The sequence below is a fragment of the Leptodactylus fuscus genome, unplaced genomic scaffold (genome assembly GCF_031893055.1).
Source record: "Leptodactylus fuscus isolate aLepFus1 unplaced genomic scaffold, aLepFus1.hap2 HAP2_SCAFFOLD_82, whole genome shotgun sequence".
NCBI classification, from domain to species: domain Eukaryota; kingdom Metazoa; phylum Chordata; class Amphibia; order Anura; family Leptodactylidae; genus Leptodactylus; species Leptodactylus fuscus.
In genome coordinates, this window is record NW_027440861.1 from 369,937 (window position 1) to 391,192 (window position 21,256).

Here is a 21,256-nt window from a genome sequence, read left to right on the forward strand (position 1 = left end):
ATGAAGGAATATAGGCGCAAGAGTGAGGAAGAAGAAATATAGGCCCAAGAGTGAGGATGAAGGAATATAGGCCCAAGAGTGAGGATGAAGGAATATAGGCCCAAGAGTGAGGATGAAGGAATATAGACCCAATAGTGAGGATGATGGAATATAGGCCCAAGAGTGAGGATGAAGGAATATGGACCCAAGAGTGAGGATGAAGGAATATGGACCCAAGAGTTAGGATGAAGGAATATAGGCCCAAGAGTGAGGGTGAAGGAATATAGGCCCAAGAGTGAGGGTGAAGGAATATAGGCCCAAGAGTGAGGGTGAAGGAATATAGGCCCAAGAGTGAGGATGAAGGAATATAGGCCCAAGAGTGAGGATGAAGGAATATAGACCCAAGAGTGAGGATGAAGGAATATAGGCCCAAGAGTGAGGATGAAGGAATATAGACCCAATAGTGAGGATGAAGGAATATAGGCCCAAGAGTGAGGATGAAGGAATATAGACCCAAGAGTGAGGATGAAGGAATATAGGCGCAAGAGTGAGGAAGAAGAAATATAGGCCCAAGAGTGAGGATGAAGGAATATAGGCCCAAGAGTGAGGATGAAGGAATATAGGCCCAAGAGTGAGGATGAAGGAATATAGACCCAATAGTGAGGATGATGGAATATAGGCCCAAGAGTGAGGATGAAGGAATATGGACCCAAGAGTGAGGATGAAGGAATATGGACCCAAGAGTGAGGATGAAGGAATATAGGCCCAAGAGTGAGGATGAAGGAATATAGGCCCAAGAGTGAGGATGAAGGAATATAGGCCCAAGAGTGAGGATGAAGGAATATAGACCCAAGAGTGAGGATGATGGAATATAGGCCCAAGAGTGAGGATGAAGGAATATAGACCCAAGAGTGAGGATGAAGGAATATAGGCCCAAGAGTGAGGATGAAGGAATATAGGCCCAAGAGTGAGGATGAAGGAATATAGACCCAAGAGTGAGGATGAAGGAATATAGGCCCAAGAGTGAGGATGAAGGAATATAGGCCCAAGAGTGAGGATGAAGGAATATAGGCCCAAGAGTGAGGATGAAGGAATATAGACCCAAGAGTGAGGATGAAGGAATATAGGCCCAAGAGTGAGGATGAAGGAATATAGGCCCAAGAGTGAGGATGAAGGAATATGGACCCAAGAGTGAGGATGAAGGAATATAGACCCAAGAGTGAGGATGATGGAATATAGGCCCAAGAGTGAGGATGAAGGAATATGGACCCAAGAGTGAGGATGAAGGAATATAGACCCAAGAGTGAGGGTGATGGAATATAGGCCCAAGAGTGAGGATAAAGAAATATAGACCCAAGAGTGAGGATGAAGGAATATAGGCCCAAGAGTGAGGATGAAGGAATATAGGCCCAAGAGTGAGGATGAAGGAATATAGGCCCAAGAGTGAGGATGATGGAATATAGGCCCAAGAGTGAGGGTGAAGGAATATAGGCCCAAGAGTGAGGATGAAGGAATATGGACCCAAGAGTGAGGATGAAGGAATATAGGCCCAAGAGTGAGGATGAAGGAATATAGGCCCAAGAGTGAGGATGAAGGAATATGGACCCAAGAGTGAGGATGAAGGAATATAGGCCCAATAGTGAGGATGAAGGAATATGTACCCAAGAGTGAGGATGAAGGAATATAGGCCCAAGAGTGAGGATGAAGGAATATAGGCGCAAGAGTGAGGATGAAGGAATATAGGTCCAAGAGTGAGGATGAAGGAATATAGGCCCAAGAGTGAGGATGAAGGAATATAGGCCCAAGAGTGAGGATGAAGGAATATAGGCCCAAGAATGAGGATGAAGGAATATAGGCCCAAGAATGAGGATGAAGGAATATAGGCCCAAGAGTGAGGATGAAGGAATATAGGCCCAAGAGTGAGGATGAAGGAATATAGGCGCAAGAGTGAGGAAGAAGAAATATAGACCCATGAGTGAGGATGAAGGAATATAGACCCAAGAGTGAGGATGAAGGAATATAGGCCCAAGAGTGAGGATGAAGGAATATAGGCGCAAGAGTGAGGAAGAAGAAATATAGACCCATGAGTGAGGATGAAGGAATATGGACCCAAGAGTGAGGGTGAAGGAATATAGACCCAAGAGTGAGGATGAAGGAATATAGGCCCAAGAGTGAGGATGAAGGAATATAGGCCCAAGAGTGAGGATGAAGGAATATAGGCCCAAGAGTGAGGATGAAGGAATATGGACCCAAGAGTGAGGATGAAGGAATATGGACCAAAGAGTGAGGATGAAGGAATATGTACCCAAGAGTGAGGATGAAGGAATATAGACCAAAGAGTGAGGATGAAGGAATATGTACCCAAGAGTGAGGATGAAGGAATATAGGCCCAAGAGTGAGGATGAAGGAATATGTACCCAAGAGTGAGGATGAAGGAATATAGACCCAAGAGTGAGTATGAAGGAATATAGGCCCAAGAGTGAGGATGAAGGAATATAGGCCCAAGAGTGAGTATGAAGGAATATAGGCCCAAGAGTGAGGATGACGGAATATAGGCCCAAGAGTGAGGATGAAGGAATATGTACCCAAGAGTGAGGATGAAGGAATATAGGCCCAAGAGTGAGGATGAAGGAATATAGACCCAAGAGTGAGGATGAAGGAATATAGGCCCAAGAGTGAGGATGAAGGAATATAGGCCCAAGAGTGAGGGTGAAGAAATATAGACCCAAGAGTGAGGATGAAGGAATATGGACCCAATAGTGAGGATGAAGGAATATGTACCCAAGAGTGAGGATGATGGAATATAGACCCAAGAGTGAGGATGAAGGAATATAGGTCCAAGAGTGAGGATGAAGGAATATAGGTCCAAGAGTGAGGATGATGGAATATAGACCCAAGAGTGAGGATGAAGGAATATAGGTCCAAGAGTGAGGATGAAGGAATATAGACCCAAGAGTGAGGATGAAGGAATATAGGCCCAAGAGTGAGGATGATGGAATATAGACCCAAGAGTGAGGATGAAGGAATATAGGCCCAAGAGTGAGGATGAAGGAATATAGGCCCAAGAGTGAGGATGAAGGAATATGGACCCAAGAGTGAGGATAAAGGAATATAGGCCCAAGAGTGAGGATGAAGGAATATATAGACCCAAGAGTGAGGATGATGGAATATGGACCCAAGAGTGAGGAAGAAGGAATATAGGCCCAAGAGTGAGGATGAAGGAATATAGGCCCAAGAGTGAGGATGAAGGAATATAGACCCAAGAGTGAGGATGAAGGAATATGGACCCAAGAGTGAGGATGAAGGAATATGGACCCAAGAGTGAGGATGAAGGAATATAGGCCCAAGAGTGAGGATGAAGGAATATGGACCCAAGAGTGAGGATAAAGGAATATAGGCCCAAGAGTGAGGATGAAGGAATATAGGCCCAAGAGTGAGGATGAAGGAATATAGGCCCAAGAGTGAGGATGAAGGAATATAGGCCCAAGAGTGAGGATGAAGGAATATAGACCCAAGAGTGAGGATGAAGGAATATAGGCCCAAGAGTGAGGATGAAGGAATATAGACCCAAGAGTGAGGATGAAGGAATATAGACCCAAGAGTGAGGATGAAGGAATATAGGCCCAAGAGTGAGGATGAAGGAATATAGACCCAAGAGTGAGTATGAAGGAATATAGGCCCAAGAGTGAGTATGAAGGAATATAGGCCCAAGAGTGAGGATGAAGGAATATAGACCCAAGAGTGAGGATGAAGGAATATAGGCCCAAGAGTGAGGATGAAGGAATATAGACCCAAGAGTGAGTATGAAGGAATATAGGCCCAAGAGTGAGGATGAAGGAATATAGGCCCAAGAGTGAGGATGAAGGAATATAGACCCAAGAGTGAGTATGAAGGAATATAGGCCCAAGAGTGAGGATGAAGGAATATAGGCCCAAGAGTGAGGATGATGGAATATAGGCCCAAGAGTGAGGATGAAGGAATATAGGCCCAAGAGTGAGGATGAAGGAATATAGGCCCAAGAGTGAGGATGAAGGAATATAGGCCCAAGAGTGAGGATGAAGGAATATAGACCCAAGAGTGAGGATGAAGGAATATAGGCCCAAGAGTGAGGGTGAAGGAATATAGACCCAAGAGTGAGGATGAAGGAATATAGGCCCAAGAGTGAGGATGAAGGAATATAGACCCAAGAGTGAGGATGAAGGAATATAGGCCCAAGAGTGAGGGTGAAGGAATATAGACCCAAGAGTGAGGATGAAGGAATATAGGCCCAAGAGTGAGGATGAAGGAATATAGACCCAAGAGTGAGGATGAAGGAATATAGGCCCAAGAGTGAGGATGAAGGAATATAGACCCAAGAGTGAGGATGAAGGAATATAGGCCCAAGAGTGAGGATGAAGGAATATAGGCCCAAGAGTGAGGGTGAAGGAATATAGACCCAAGAGTGAGGATGAAGGAATATAGGCCCAAGAATGAGGATGAAGGAATATAAACCCAAGAGTGAGGATGAAGGAATATAGGCCCAAGAGTGAGGATGAAGGAATATAGACCCAAGAGTGAGGATGAAGGAATATAGGCCCAAGAGTGAGGATGAAGGAATATAGACCCAAGAGTGAGGATGAAGGAATATAGGCCCAAGAATGAGGATGAAGGAATATAGGCCCAAGAGTGAGGATGAAGGAATATAGGCCCAAGAGTGAGGATGAAGGAATATAGGCCTAAGAGTGAGGATGAAGGAATATAGGCCCAAGAGTGAGGATGAAGGAATATAGGCCCAAGAGTGAGGATGAAGGAATATGGACCCAAGAGTGAGGGTGAAGGAATATAGACCCAAGAGTGAGGATGAAGGAATATAGGCCCAAGAGTGAGGATGAAGGAATATAGGCCCAAGAGTGAGGATGATGGAATATAGGCCCAAGAGTGAGGATGAAGGAATATGGACCCAAGAGTGAGGATGAAGGAATATAGACCCAAGAGTGAGGGTGATGGAATATAGGCCCAAGAGTGAGGATAAAGAAATATAGACCCAAGAGTGAGGATGAAGGAATATAGGCCCAAGAGTGAGGATGAAGGAATATAGGCCCAAGAGTGAGGATGAAGGAATATAGGCCCAAGAGTGAGGATGATGGAATATAGGCCCAAGAGTGAGGGTGAAGGAATATAGGCCCAAGAGTGAGGATGAAGGAATATGGACCCAAGAGTGAGGATGAAGGAATATAGGCCCAAGAGTGAGGATGAAGGAATATAGGCCCAAGAGTGAGGATGAAGGAATATGGACCCAAGAGTGAGGATGAAGGAATATAGGCCCAATAGTGAGGATGAAGGAATATGTACCCAAGAGTGAGGATGAAGGAATATAGGCCCAAGAGTGAGGATGAAGGAATATGTACCCAAGAGTGAGGATGAAGGAATATAGGCCCAAGAGTGAGGATGAAGGAATATAGGCCCAAGAGTGAGGATGAAGGAATATAGGCCCAAGAGTGAGGATGATGGAATATAGGCCCAAGAGTGAGGATGAAGGAATATGGACCCAATAGTGAGGATGAAGGAATATGTACCCAAGAGTGAGGATGAAGGAATATAGGCCCAAGAGTGAGGATGAAGGAATATAGACCCAAGAGTGAGGATGAAGGAATATAGGCCCAAGAGTGAGGATGAAGGAATATGGACCCAAGAGTGAGGATGAAGGAATATAGGCCCAAGAGTGAGGATGAAGGAATATGGACCCAAGAGTGAGGATGAAGGAATATAGACCCAAGAGTGAGGATGAAGGAATATAGACCCAATAGTGAGGATGAAGGAATATAGACCCAATAGTGAGGATGAAGGAATATGGACCCAAGAGTGAGGATGACGGAATATGGACCCAAGAGTGAGGATGAAGGAATATAGGCCCAAGAGTGAGGATGAAGGAATATAGGCCCAAGAGTGAGGATGAAGGAATATAGGCCCAAGAGTGAGGATGAAGGAATATAGGTCCAAGAGTGAGGATGAAGGAATATAGACCCAATAGTGAGGATGAAGGAATATAGACCCAATAGTGAGGATGAAGGAATATGTACCCAAGAGTGAGGATGAAGGAATATAGACCCAATAGTGAGGATGAAGGAATATAGACCCAATAGTGAGGATGAAGGAATATGGACCCAAGAGTGAGGATGACGGAATATGGACCCAAGAGTGAGGATGAAGGAATATAGGCCCAAGAGTGAGGATGAAGGAATATAGGCCCAAGAGTGAGGATGAAGGAATATAGGCCCAAGAGTGAGGATGAAGGAATATGGACCCAAGAGTGAGGATGAAGGAATATAGACCCAATAGTGAGGATGAAGGAATATAGACCCAATAGTGAGGATGAAGGAATATGTACCCAAGAGTGAGGATGAAGGAATATAGACCCAAGAGTGAGGGTGAAGGAATATAGACCCAAGAGTGAGGATGAAGGAATATAGGCCCAAGAGTGAGGATGAAGGAATATAGGCCCAAGAGTGAGGATGAAGGAATATAGGCCCAAGAGTGAGGATGAAGGAATATGGACCCAAGAGTGAGGATGAAGGAATATAGACCCAATAGTGAGGATGAAGGAATATAGACCCAATAGTGAGGATGAAGGAATATGTACCCAAGAGTGAGGATGAAGGAATATAGGCCCAAGAGTGAGGAAGAAGGAATATAGGCCCAAGAGTGAGGATGAAGGAATATAGACCCAATAGTGAGGATGAAGGAATATGGACCCAAGAGTGAGGGTGAAGGAATATAGACCCAAGAGTGAGGATGAAGGAATATAGGCCCAAGAGTGAGGATGAAGGAATATGGACCCAAGAGTGAGGATGAAGGAATATAGGCCCAAGAGTGAGGATGAAGGAATATAGGCGCAAGAGTGAGGAAGAAGAAATATAGACCCAATAGTGAGGATGAAGGAATATAGACCCAAGAGTGAGGGTGAAGGAATATAGGCGCAAGAGTGAGGATGAAGGAATATAGGTCCAAGAGTGAGGATGATGGAATATAGGCGCAAGAGTGAGGATGAAGGAATATAGGTCCAAGAGTGAGGATGATGGAATATAGGCCCAAGAGTGAGGATGAAGGAATATAGACCCAATAGTGAGGATGAAGGAATATAGGCCTAAGAGTGAGGATGAAGGAATATAGACCCAAGAGTGAGGGTGAAGGAATATAGACCCAAGAGTGAGGATGAAGGAATATAGGCCCAAGAGTGAGGATGAAGGAATATAGGCCCAAGAGTGAGGATGATGGAATATAGGCCCAAGAGTGAGGATGAAGGAATATAGGCCCAAGAGTGAGGATGAAGGAATATAGACCCAAGAGTGAGGATGAAGGAATATAGGCCCAAGAGTGAGGATGAAGGAATATAGACCCAAGAGTGAGGATGAAGGAATATAGGCCCAAGAGTGAGGATGAAGGAATATAGGCCCAAGAGTGAGGATGAAGGAATATCGACCCAAGAGTGAGGATGAAGGAATATAGGCCCAAAAGTGAGGATGAAGGAATATAGACCCAAGAGTGAGGATGAAGGAATATGGATGAAGGAATATCGACCCAAGAGTGAGGGTGAAGGAATATGGACCCAAGAGTGAGGATGAAGGAATATGGACCCAAGAGTGAGGATGAAGGAATATAGGCCCAAGAGTGAGGATGAAGGAATATAGACCCAAGAGTGAGGGTGAAGGAATATAGGCCCAAGAGTGAGGATGATGGAATATAGACCCAAGAGTGAGGATGAAGGAATATAGGTCCAAGAGTGAGGATGAAGGAATATAGACCCAAGAGTGAGGATGAAGGAATATAGGCCCAAGAGTGAGGATGAAGGAATATCGACCCAAGAGTGAGGATGAAGGAATATAGACCCAAGAGTGAGGATGAAGGAATATGGATGAAGGAATATCGACCCAAGAGTGAGGGTGAAGGAATATAGGCGCAAGAGTGAGGATGAAGGAATATAGGTCCAAGAGTGAGGATGAAGGAATATGGACCCAAGAGTGAGGATGAAGGAATATAGACCCAAGAGTGAGGATGAAGGAATATAGACCCAATAGTGAGGATGAAGGAATATAGACCCAATAGTGAGGATGAAGGAATATGGACCCAAGAGTGAGGGTGAAGGAATATAGGTGCAAGAGTGAGGATGAAGGAATATGGATGAAGGAATATCGACCCAAGAGTGAGGGTGAAGGAATATAGGCGCAAGAGTGAGGATGAAGGAATATAGGCCCAAGAGTGAGGATGAAGGAATATGGACCCAAGAGTGAGGATGAAGGAATATAGGCGCAAGAGTGAGGATGAAGGAATATAGACCCAATAGTGAGGATGAAGGAATATGGACCCAAGAGTGAGGATGACGGAATATGGACCCAAGAGTGAGGATGAAGGAATATAGGCCCAAGAGTGAGGATGAAGGAATATAGGCCCAAGAGTGAGGATGAAGGAATATAGGCCCAAGAGTGAGGATGAAGGAATATAGGCCCAAGAGTGAGGATGAAGGAATATGGACCCAAGAGTGAGGATGAAGGAATATAGACCCAATAGTGAGGATGAAGGAATATAGACCCAATAGTGAGGATGAAGGAATATGTACCCAAGAGTGAGGATGAAGGAATATAGACCCAAGAGTGAGGGTGAAGGAATATAGACCCAAGAGTGAGGATGAAGGAATATAGGCCCAAGAGTGAGGATGAAGGAATATAGGCCCAAGAGTGAGGATGAAGGAATATAGGCCCAAGAGTGAGGATGAAGGAATATGTACCCAAGAGTGAGGATGAAGGAATATAGGCCCAAGAGTGAGGAAGAAGGAATATAGGCCCAAGAGTGAGGATGAAGGAATATAGACCCAATAGTGAGGATGAAGGAATATGGACCCAAGAGTGAGGGTGAAGGAATATAGACCCAAGAGTGAGGATGAAGGAATATAGGCCCAAGAGTGAGGATGAAGGAATATGGACCCAAGAGTGAGGATGAAGGAATATAGGCCCAAGAGTGAGGATGAAGGAATATAGGCGCAAGAGTGAGGAAGAAGAAATATAGACCCAATAGTGAGGATGAAGGAATATAGACCCAAGAGTGAGGGTGAAGGAATATAGGCGCAAGAGTGAGGATGAAGGAATATAGGTCCAAGAGTGAGGATGATGGAATATAGGCGCAAGAGTGAGGATGAAGGAATATAGACCCAATAGTGAGGATGAAGGAATATAGGCCTAAGAGTGAGGATGAAGGAATATAGACCCAAGAGTGAGGGTGAAGGAATATAGGCCCAAGAGTGAGGATGAAGGAATATAGGCCCAAGAGTGAGGATGATGGAATATAGGCCCAAGAGTGAGGATGAAGGAATATAGGCCCAAGAGTGAGGATGAAGGAATATAGACCCAAGAGTGAGGATGAAGGAATATAGGCCCAAGAGTGAGGATGAAGGAATATAGACCCAAGAGTGAGGATGAAGGAATATAGGCCCAAGAGTGAGGATGAAGGAATATAGGCCCAAGAGTGAGGATGAAGGAATATCGACCCAAGAGTGAGGATGAAGGAATATAGGCCCAAAAGTGAGGATGAAGGAATATAGACCCAAGAGTGAGGATGAAGGAATATGGATGAAGGAATATCGACCCAAGAGTGAGGGTGAAGGAATATGGACCCAAGAGTGAGGATGAAGGAATATGGACCCAAGAGTGAGGATGAAGGAATATAGGCCCAAGAGTGAGGATGAAGGAATATAGACCCAATAGTGAGGGTGAAGGAATATAGGCCCAAGAGTGAGGATGATGGAATATAGACCCAAGAGTGAGGATGAAGGAATATAGGTCCAAGAGTGAGGATGAAGGAATATCGACCCAAGAGTGAGGATGAAGGAATATAGGCCCAAAAGTGAGGATGAAGGAATATAGACCCAAGAGTGAGGATGAAGGAATATGGATGAAGGAATATCGACCCAAGAGTGAGGGTGAAGGAATATGGACCCAAGAGTGAGGATGAAGGAATATGGACCCAAGAGTGAGGATGAAGGAATATAGGCCCAAGAGTGAGGATGAAGGAATATAGACCCAAGAGTGAGGATGAAGGAATATAGGCCCAAGAGTGAGGATGAAGGAATATAGGCCCAAGAGTGAGGATGAAGGAATATAGGCCCAAGAGTGAGGATGAAGGAATATAGGCCCAAGAGTGAGGATGAAGGAATATGGACCCAAGAGTGAGGATGAAGGAATATAGGCCCAAGAGTGAGGATGAAGGAATATAGGCCCAAGAGTGAGGATGAAGGAATATAGGCCCAAGAGTGAGGATGAAGGAATATGGACCCAAGAGTGAGGAAGAAAGAATGAAAACAAGGCTGGGAAATTATTTACAGGATTACTATATAAGATGTGTGCCATTGGTTATTGCTACTTTTTCTACCAGATCTTCTTTGACACGAGCACTTGTGACTCCTACCCGACCCCTTTGAAGGAACTGATGATTGTAGCGCCACCTATCAGACAGAGGGCTGGTTTCTTAGGTTTCATTTTAGAAATATCAAAGTTCCAACAGGGAAATAAACAAAACTCTCATTGTTGTGAACAACTTGTCGAAACCGAAGCTGCTTAGAAACCTCCACGCGTGGCCTATCCTTACGAGGACACATTTTGTAGTCATAGAAATCTGCATCCAAGAAATAGACAAGGTCAAGTTTTATTTCACAGCGCACACACACAAGACAGCAGATTGTATGTACAGAGAGATATAAATATATATACTGTACAATGTATACACTGAGAGCAGAAACTCCCTGCAATGTGAATTGTCTTCTATGTGTCATATCCCTTGGTGAGCGATGACCTGGAACTCCAAGTACACACAGTCAAAGCCAGCACAAATCTACTGGGCCTCCAGCACCACATCAATGCCTACACCTGTCTAAGGGTTTGTACTGAAATGTAGGGACGATTCCCTGGCACAAAGGACTTTGAGCTGAGGACAAAACATTCTTAGGGCTCGTAGATCTTCAGATGTTCTAATCTTAAGGAACATCACCAGAAATTTACGGATGTCATCTTTAGATTAGCCAACACGCCTTTATATAAAGGTTACGTTAAAAAAATCCAATCAACTAAGAGCCGTCATGGTAATCTAGGCTGGAGTCTCATAACATTATGCCAAAGCCCAGTCCTCTATCTAGTGAACCACCCCACATGTTAGTCTGCATGGACACGTGAAACCACCATATTAGATCGTGGATCCCATACCTGCAGACATGTCACACTTGGAAAGACTCTAATAGAATCATCATCTGGCATCTGACTCCAAGAATCCCACAACCCAGACTTAGCTTCTGGCCACCAGAAATCCCACACACTGCCCCAACGCCAAACCCACAATCACACCTGACTGCCACATCACACACCTCGAGGTGAACTATTCTTGTGGACGATTAGCACACGGTATACACAAGGTTTCCCAGAAGGTAGGACAACCCATCAACACCAGGTTTGGGGCCTCTTGTGAGCCGTCCTGCAGCTCAGGCCCTCTCTGGCCACATAATTCTATATCTTCTCGTAGTATGTGATAATTATTGTGTAGGCATCATATCTTCTATTACTAAGATACTGGGCAATGAGCAATCCTACAGCTGCCCAGACTCCCCTCGCTGTTTGCACCATTCTTGCCCAATGCCGGCCACTTGTAGTCACTCTTGCATGCCAAATCCATTTTGATATGTAACATGTATGAGCGATTGTCATGGAGTCTGTGCAGGCCAACCATGAATGTCCTGAATGTCCATCTTACAGAGGACCATTGGTAAAGTGGCCATAGACATGAGACGGAGTAAATACAATATAAATAAGTTCATCCGCAAGGGCAACCATCCAATGTCAACAATACAGCACAACCTCACAATGCGGCATGTGTAATGAGTGTGAGACATAGTCAGTGTCACGGAGAGGAAAGCATTATGGTGGTTGGCCAAAAACCAATGATGCGTTATAAACGCTGCTCCAACTCTAAGCATGACTCTACTGGCAGCTCCTTGGATCACACAAACAATAGGCGTATACGTGACTGTACTGGACGTGGTAGGTTAGATGGGAGATATATTAGGCGTATATATGACTGTACTGGACGGGGTAGGTTAGATGGGACATATATTAGGTGTATATATGACTGTACTGGACGGGGTAGGTTAGATGGGAGATATGTCAGGCGTATACGTGACTGTACTGGACGTGGTAGGTTAGATGGGAGATATATTAGGCGTATACGTGACTGTACTGGACGGGGTAGGTTAGATGGGAGATATGTCAGGCGTATACGTGACTGTACTGGACGTGGTAGGTTAGATGGGAGATATATTAGGCGTATACGTGACTGTACTGGACGTGGTAGGTTAGATGGGACATATATTAGGTGTATACGTGACTGTAATGGACGTGGTAGGTTAGATGGGAGATATATTAGGCGTATATATGACTGTACTGGACGGGGTAGGTTAGATGGGACATATATTAGGTGTATATATGACTGTACTGGACGGGGTAGGTTAGATGGGAGATATGTCAGGCGTATACGTGACTGTACTGGACGTGGTAGGTTAGATGGGAGATATATTAGGTGTATACATGACTGTACTGGACGGGGTAGGTTAGATGGGACATATATTAGGTGTATATATGACTGTACTGGACGGGGTAGGTTAGATGGGAGATATGTCAGGCGTATACGTGACTGTACTGGACGTGGTAGGTTAGATGGGAGATATATTAGGCGTATACGTGACTGTACTGGACGTGGTAGGTTAGATGGGACATATATTAGGTGTATATATGACTGTACTGGACGGGGTAGGTTAGATGGGAGATATGTCAGGCGTATACGTGACTGTACTGGACGTGGTAGGTTAGATGGGAGATATATTAGGCGTATACGTGACTGTACTGGACGTGGTAGGTTAGATGGGATATATGTCAGGTGTATACGTGACTGTACTGGACATGGTAGGTTAGATGGGACATATATTAGGTGTATACATGACTGTACTGGACGTGGTAGGTTAGATGGGAGATATATTAGGTGTATATATGACTGTACTGGACGTGGTAGGTTAGATGGGACATATATTAGGTGTATATATGACTGTACTGGACGTGGTAGGTTAGATGGGACATATATTAGGTGTATACATGACTGCACTGGATGTGGTAGGTTAGATGGGACATATATTAGGTGTATATATGACTGTACAGGACGTGGTAGGTTAGATGGGACATATATTAGGTGTATACATGACTGCACTGGATGTGGTAGGTTAGATGGGACATATATTAGGTGTATATATGACTGTACAGGACGTGGTAGGTTAGATGGGACATATATTAGGTGTATACGTGACTGTACTGGACGTGGTAGGTTAGATGGGACATATGTCAGGTGTATACATGACTGTACTGGACGTGGTAGGTTAGATGGGAGATATATTAGGCGTATACGTGACTGTACTGGACGTGGTAGGTTAGATGGGAGATATATAAGGTGTATACATGACTGTACTGGACGTGGTAGGTTAGATGGGAGATATATTAGGTGTATACATGACAGTAGTGGACGTGGTAGGTTAGATGGGACATATATTAGGTGTATATATGACTGTACTGGACGTGGTAGGTTAGATGGGAGATATATTAGGCGTATACGTGACTGTACTGGACGTGGTAGGTTAGATGGGACATATATTAGGTGTATATATGACTGTACTGGACGTGGTAGGTTAGATGGGAGATATATTAGGCGTATACGTGACTGTACTGGACGTGGTAGGTTAGATGGGAGATATATTAGGTGTATACATGACAGTAGTGGACGTGGTAGGTTAGATGGGACATATGTCAGGTGTATACATGACTGTACTGGACGTGGTAGGTTAGATGGGAGATATATTAGGCGTATACGTGACTGTACTGGATGTGGCAGGTTAGATGGGAGATATATTAGGTATATACATGACTGTAGTGGACGTGGTAGGTTAGATGGGAGATATGTCAGGTGTATACATGACTGTACTTAACGTGGTAGGTTAGATGGGAGATATATTAGGTGTATACGTGACCGTACTGGACGTGGTAGGTTAGATGGGAGATATATTAGGTGTATACATGAATGTACTGGACGTGGTAGGTTAGATGGGACATATATTAGGTGTATACATGACTGTACTGGACGTGGTAGGTTAGATGGGACATATATTAGGTGTATACATGACTGTACTGGACGCGGTAGATTAGATGGGACATATGTCTGGTGTATACATGACTGAACTGGACGTGGTAGGTTAGATGGGAGATATATTAGGTGTATACGTGACTGTACTGGACGTGGTAGGTTAGATGGGACATATATTAGGTGTATATGTGACTGTACTGGACGAGGTAGGTTAGATGGGACATATATTAGGTGTATACATGACAGTACTGGACGTGGTAGGTTAGATGGGACATATATTAGGTGTATATATGACTGTACTGGACGTGGTAGGTTAGATGGGACATATATTAGGTGTATATATGACTGTACTGGACGAGGTAGGTTAGATGGGACATATACTAGGTGTATACATGACTGTACTGGACGTGGCAGGTTAGATGGGACATATATTAGGTGTATACATGACTGTAGTGGACGTGGTAGATTAGATGGGAGATATATTAGGTGTATACATGACAGTAGTGGACGTGGTAGGTTAGATGGGACATATATTAGGTGTATACATGACTGTACTGGACGTGGTAGGTTAGATGGGAGATATATTAGGTGTATACATGACTGCACTGGACGTGGTAGGTTAGATGGGACATATATTAGTTGTATACATGACTGTACTGGACGTGGTAGGTTAGATGGGACATATGTCAGGTGTATACATGACAGTAGTGGACGTGGTAGATTAGATGGGAGATATATTAGGTGTATACATGACTGCACTGGACGTGGTAGGTTATATGGGAGATATATTAGGTGTATATATGACCTGTACTGGACGTGGTAGGTTAGATGGGACATATATTAGGTGTATATATGACTATACTGGACGTGGTAGGTTATATGGGAGATATATTAGGTGTATATATGACTGTACTGGACGTGGTAGGTTAGATGGGACATATATTAGGTGTATACATGACTGTACTGGACGTGGTAGGTTAGATGGGACATATATTAGGTGTATACATGACTGTACTGGACGTGGTAGGTTAGATGGGACATATATTAGGCGTATACGTGACAGTAGTGGACGTGGTAGGTTAGATGGGACATATATTAGGTGTATACATGACTGTACTGGACGTGGTAGGTTAGATGGGACATATATTAGGTGTATACATGACTGTACTGGACGTGGTAGGTTAGATGGGACATATGTCAGGTGTATACATGACTGTACTGGACGTGGTAGGTTAGATGGGAGATATATTAGGCGTATACGTGACTGTACTGGACGTGGTAGGTTAGATGGGAGATATATAAGGTGTATACATGACTGTACTGGACGTGGTAGGTTAGATGGGAGATATATTAGGCGTATACGTGACTGTACTGGACGTGGTAGGTTAGATGGGAGATATATTAGGCGTATACGTGACTGTACTGGACGTGGTAGGTTAGATGGGAGATATATTAGGTGTATACATGACTGTACTGGACGTGGTAGGTTAGATGGGACATATATTAGGTGTATACATGACTGTACTGGACGTGGTAGGTTAGATGGGACATATATTAGGTGTATACATGACTGTATTGGACGTGGTAGGTTAGATGGGACATATATTAGGTGTATACATGACAGTAGTGGACGTGGTAGATTAGATGGGACATATATTAGGTGTATACGTGACTGTACTGGACGTGGTAGGTTAGATGGGACATATGTCAGGTGTATACATGACTGTACTGGACGTGGTAGGTTAGATGGGAGATATATTAGGCGTATACGTGACTGTACTGGATGTGGCAGGTTAGATGGGACATATATTAGGTGTATACATGACTGTACTGGACGTGGTAGGTTAGATGGGAGATATATTAGGTGTATACATGACTGCACTGGACGTGGTAGGTTAGATGGGACATATATTAGTTGTATACATGACTGTACTGGACGTGGTAGGTTAGATGGGACATACGTCAGGTGTATACATGACAGTAGTGGACGTGGTAGATTAGATGGGAGATATATTAGGTGTATACATGACTGCACTGGACGTGGTAGGTTATATGGGAGATATATTAGGTGTATATATGACCTGTACTGGACGTGGTAGGTTAGATGGGACATATATTAGGTGTATATATGACTATACTGGACGTGGTAGGTTATATGGGAGATATATTAGGTGTATATATGACTGTACTGGACGTGGTAGGTTAGATGGGACATATATTAGGTGTATACATGACTGTACTGGACGTGGCAGGTTAGATGGGACATATGTCAGGTATATGCATGACAGTAGTGGACGTGGTAGGTTAGATGGGAGATATATTAGGTGTATACATGACTGTACTGGACGTGGTAGGTTAGATGGGACATATATTAGGCGTATACGTGACAGTAGTGGACGTGGTAGGTTAGATGGGACATATATTAGGTGTATACATGACTGTACTGGACGTGGTAGGTTAGATGGGACATATATTAGGTGTATACATGACTGTACTGGACGTGGTAGGTTAGATGGGAGATATATTAGGTGTATACATGACAGTAGTGGACGTGGTAGGTTAGATGGGACATATATTAGGTGTATACATGACAGTAGTGGACGTGGTAGGTTAGATGGGACATATATTAGGTGTATACATGACAGTAGTGGACGTGGTAGGTTAGATGGGACATATATTAGGTGTATATATGACTGTACTGGACGTGGTAGGTTAGATGGGACATATATTAGGTGTATACGTGACTGCACTGGACGTGGTAGGTTAGATGGGACATATATTAGGTGTATATATGACAGTAGTGGACGTGGTAGGTTAGATGGGACATATATTAGGTGTATACATGACTGTACTGGACGTGGTAGGTTAGATGGGACATATATTAGGTGTATACATGACAGTAGTGGACGTGGTAGGTTAGATGGGACATATATTAGGTGTATATATGACTGTACTGGACGTGGTAGGTTAGATGGGACATATATTAGGTGTATACGTGACTGCACTGGACGTGGTAGGTTAGATGGGACATATATTAGGTGTATATATGACAGTAGTGGACGTGGTAGGTTAGATGGGACATATATTAGGTGTATATATGACAGTAGTGGACGTGGTAGGTTAGATGGGACATATATTAGGTGTATACGTGACTGTACTGGACGTGGTAGGTTAGATGGGAGATATATTAGGTGTATACATGACTGCACTGGACGTGGTAGGTTAGATGGGACATATATTAGTTGTATACATGACTGTACTGGACGTGGTAGGTTAGATGGGACATACGTCAGGTGTATACATGACAGTAGTGGACGTGGTAGATTAGATGGGAGATATATTAGGTGTATACATGACTGCACTGGACGTGGTAGGTTATATGGGAGATATATTAGGTGTATATATGACCTGTACTGGACGTGGTAGGTTAGATGGGACATATATTAGGTGTATATATGACTATACTGGACGTGGTAGGTTATATGGGAGATATATTAGGTGTATATATGACTGTACTGGACGTGGTAGGTTAGATGGGACATATATTAGGTGTATACATGACTGTACTGGACGTGGCAGGTTAGATGGGACATATGTCAGGTATATGCATGACAGTAGTGGACGTGGTAGGTTAGATGGGAGATATATTAGGTGTATACATGACTGTACTGGACGTGGTAGGTTAGATGGGACATATATTAGGCGTATACGTGACAGTAGTGGACGTGGTAGGTTAGATGGGACATATATTAGGTGTATACATGACTGTACTGGACGTGGTAGGTTAGATGGGACATATATTAGGTGTATACATGACTGTACTGGACGTGGTAGGTTAGATGGGAGATATATTAGGTGTATACATGACAGTAGTGGACGTGGTAGGTTAGATGGGACATATATTAGGTGTATACATGACAGTAGTGGACGTGGTAGGTTAGATGGGACATATATTAGGTGTATACATGACAGTAGTGGACGTGGTAGGTTAGATGGGACATATATTAGGTGTATATATGACTGTACTGGACGTGGTAGGTTAGATGGGACATATATTAGGTGTATACGTGACTGCACTGGACGTGGTAGGTTAGATGGGACATATATTAGGTGTATATATGACAGTAGTGGACGTGGTAGGTTAGATGGGACATATATTAGGTGTATACATGACTGTACTGGACGTGGTAGGTTAGATGGGACATATATTAGGTGTATACATGACAGTAGTGGACGTGGTAGGTTAGATGGGACATATATTAGGTGTATATATGACTGTACTGGACGTGGTAGGTTAGATGGGACATATATTAGGTGTATACGTGACTGCACTGGACGTGGTAGGTTAGATGGGACATATATTAGGTGTATATATGACAGTAGTGGACGTGGTAGGTTAGATGGGACATATATTAGGTGTATATATGACAGTAGTGGACGTGGTAGGTTAGATGGGACATATATTAGGTGTATACGTGATTGTACTGGACGTGGTAGGTTAGATGGGACATATATTAGGTGTATATATGACTGTACTGGATGTGGCAGGTTAGATGGGACATATATTAGGTGTATATATGACTGTACTGGACGTGGTAGGTTAGATGGGAGATATATTAGGTGTATACATGACTGTACTGGACGTGGTAGATTAGATGGGAGATATATTAGGTGTATACATGACTGTACTGGATGTGGTAGGTTAGATGGGACATATATTAGGTGTATACATGACTGTACTGGATGTGGTAGGTTAGATGGGACATATATTAGGTGTATATATGACTGTACTGGATGTGGCAGGTTAGATGGGACATATATTAGGTGTATACATGACTGTACTGGACGTGGTAGATTAGATGGGAGATATATTAGGTGTATACATGACTGTACTGGACGTGGTAGGTTAGATGGGACATATATTAGGTGTATACGTGACTGTACTGGACGTGGTAGGTTAGATGGGACATATATTAGGTGTATATATGACTGTACTGGATGTGGCAGGTTAGATGGGAGATATGTCAGGTGTATATATGACTGTACTGGATGTGGCAGGTTAGATGGGACATATATTAGGTGTATATATGACTGTACTGGACGTGGTAGGTTAGATGGGACATATGTCAGGTGTATACATGACTGTACTGGATGTGGCAGGTTAGATGGGACATATATTAGGTGTATATATGACTGTACTGGATGTGGCAGGTTAGATGGGACATATATTAGGTGTATATATGACTGTACTGGACGTGGTAGGTTAGATGGGAGATATATTAGGTGTATACATGACTGTACTGGATGTGGTAGGTTAGATGGGACATATGTCAGGTGTATACATGACAGTACTGGACGTGATAGGTTAGATGGGACATATATTAGGTGTATACATGACTGTACTGGACGTGGTAGGTTAGATGGGACATATGTCAGGTGTATATATGACAGTAGTGGACGTGGTAGATTAGATGGGAGATATATTAGGTGTATACATGACTGCACTGGACGTGGTAGGTTATATGGGAGATATATTAGGTGTATATATGACTGTACCGGACGTGGTAGATTAGATGGGAGATATATTAGGTGTATACATGACTGCACTGGACGTGGTAGGTTATATGGGAGATATATTAGGTGTATATATGACTGTACCGGACGTGGTAGGTTAGATGGGAGATATATTAGGTGTATACATGACAGTACTGGACGTGGTAGGTTAGATGGGACATATATTAGGTGTATATATGACTGTACTGGACGTGGTAGGTTATATGGGAGATATATTAGGTGTATATATGACTGTACTGGACGTGGTAGGTTAGATGGGAGATATATTAGGTGTATACATGACAGTACTGGACGTGGTAGGTTAGATGGGACATATATTAGGTGTATATATGACTGTACTGGACGTGGTAGGTTATATGGGAGATATATTAGGTGTATATATGACTGTACTGGACGTGGTAGGTTAGATGGGACATATATTAGGTGTATACATGACTGTACTGGACGTGGTAGGTTAGATGGGAGATATATTAGGTGTATATATGACTGTACTGGATGTGGTAGGTTAGATGGGAGATATATTAGGTGTATATATGACTGTACTGGACGTGGTAGGTTAGATGGGACATATATTAGGTGTATACATGACAGTAGTGGACGTGGTAGGTTAGATGGGAGATATGTCAGGTGTATACATGACAGTAGTGGACGTGGTAGGTTAGATGGGACATATATTAGGTGTATACATGAATGTACTGGACGTGGTAGGTTAGATGGGACATATATTAGGTGTATATATGACCTGTACTGGACGTGGTAGGTTAGATGGGAGATATATTAGGTGTATACATGACTGTACTGGACGTGGTAGGTTAGATGGGACATATGTCAGGTGTATATATGACTGTACTGGATGTGGCAGGTTAGATGGGACATATATTAGGTGTATATATGACTGTACTGGACGTGGTAGGTTAGATGGGACATATATTAGGTGTATACGTGACTGTACTGGACGAGGTAGGTTAGATGGGACATATATTAGGTGTATACATGACTACTGGACGTGGTAGATTAGATGGGAGATATATTAGGTGTATACATGACAGTAGTGGACGTGGTAGGTTAGATGGGAGATATATTAGGTGTATATATGGCTGTGCTGGACGTGGTAGGTTAGATGGGACATATGTCAGGTGTATACATGACAGTACTGGACGTGGTAGGTTAGATGGGAGATATATTAGGTGTATACATGACTGTACTGGACGTGGTAGGTTAGATGGGACATATATTAGGTGTATATATGACTGTACAGGACGTGGTAGGTTAGATGGGACATATATTAGGTGTATACATGACTGTACTGGACGTGGTAGGTTAGATGGGACATATATTAGGTGTATATATGACTGTACTGGACGTGGTAGGTTAGATGGGACATATATTAGGTGTATACGTGACTGTACTGGACGTGGTAGGTTAGATGGGACATATATTAGGTGTATACGTGACTGTACTGGACGTGGTAGGTTAGATGGGACATATATTAGGTGTATATATGACTGTA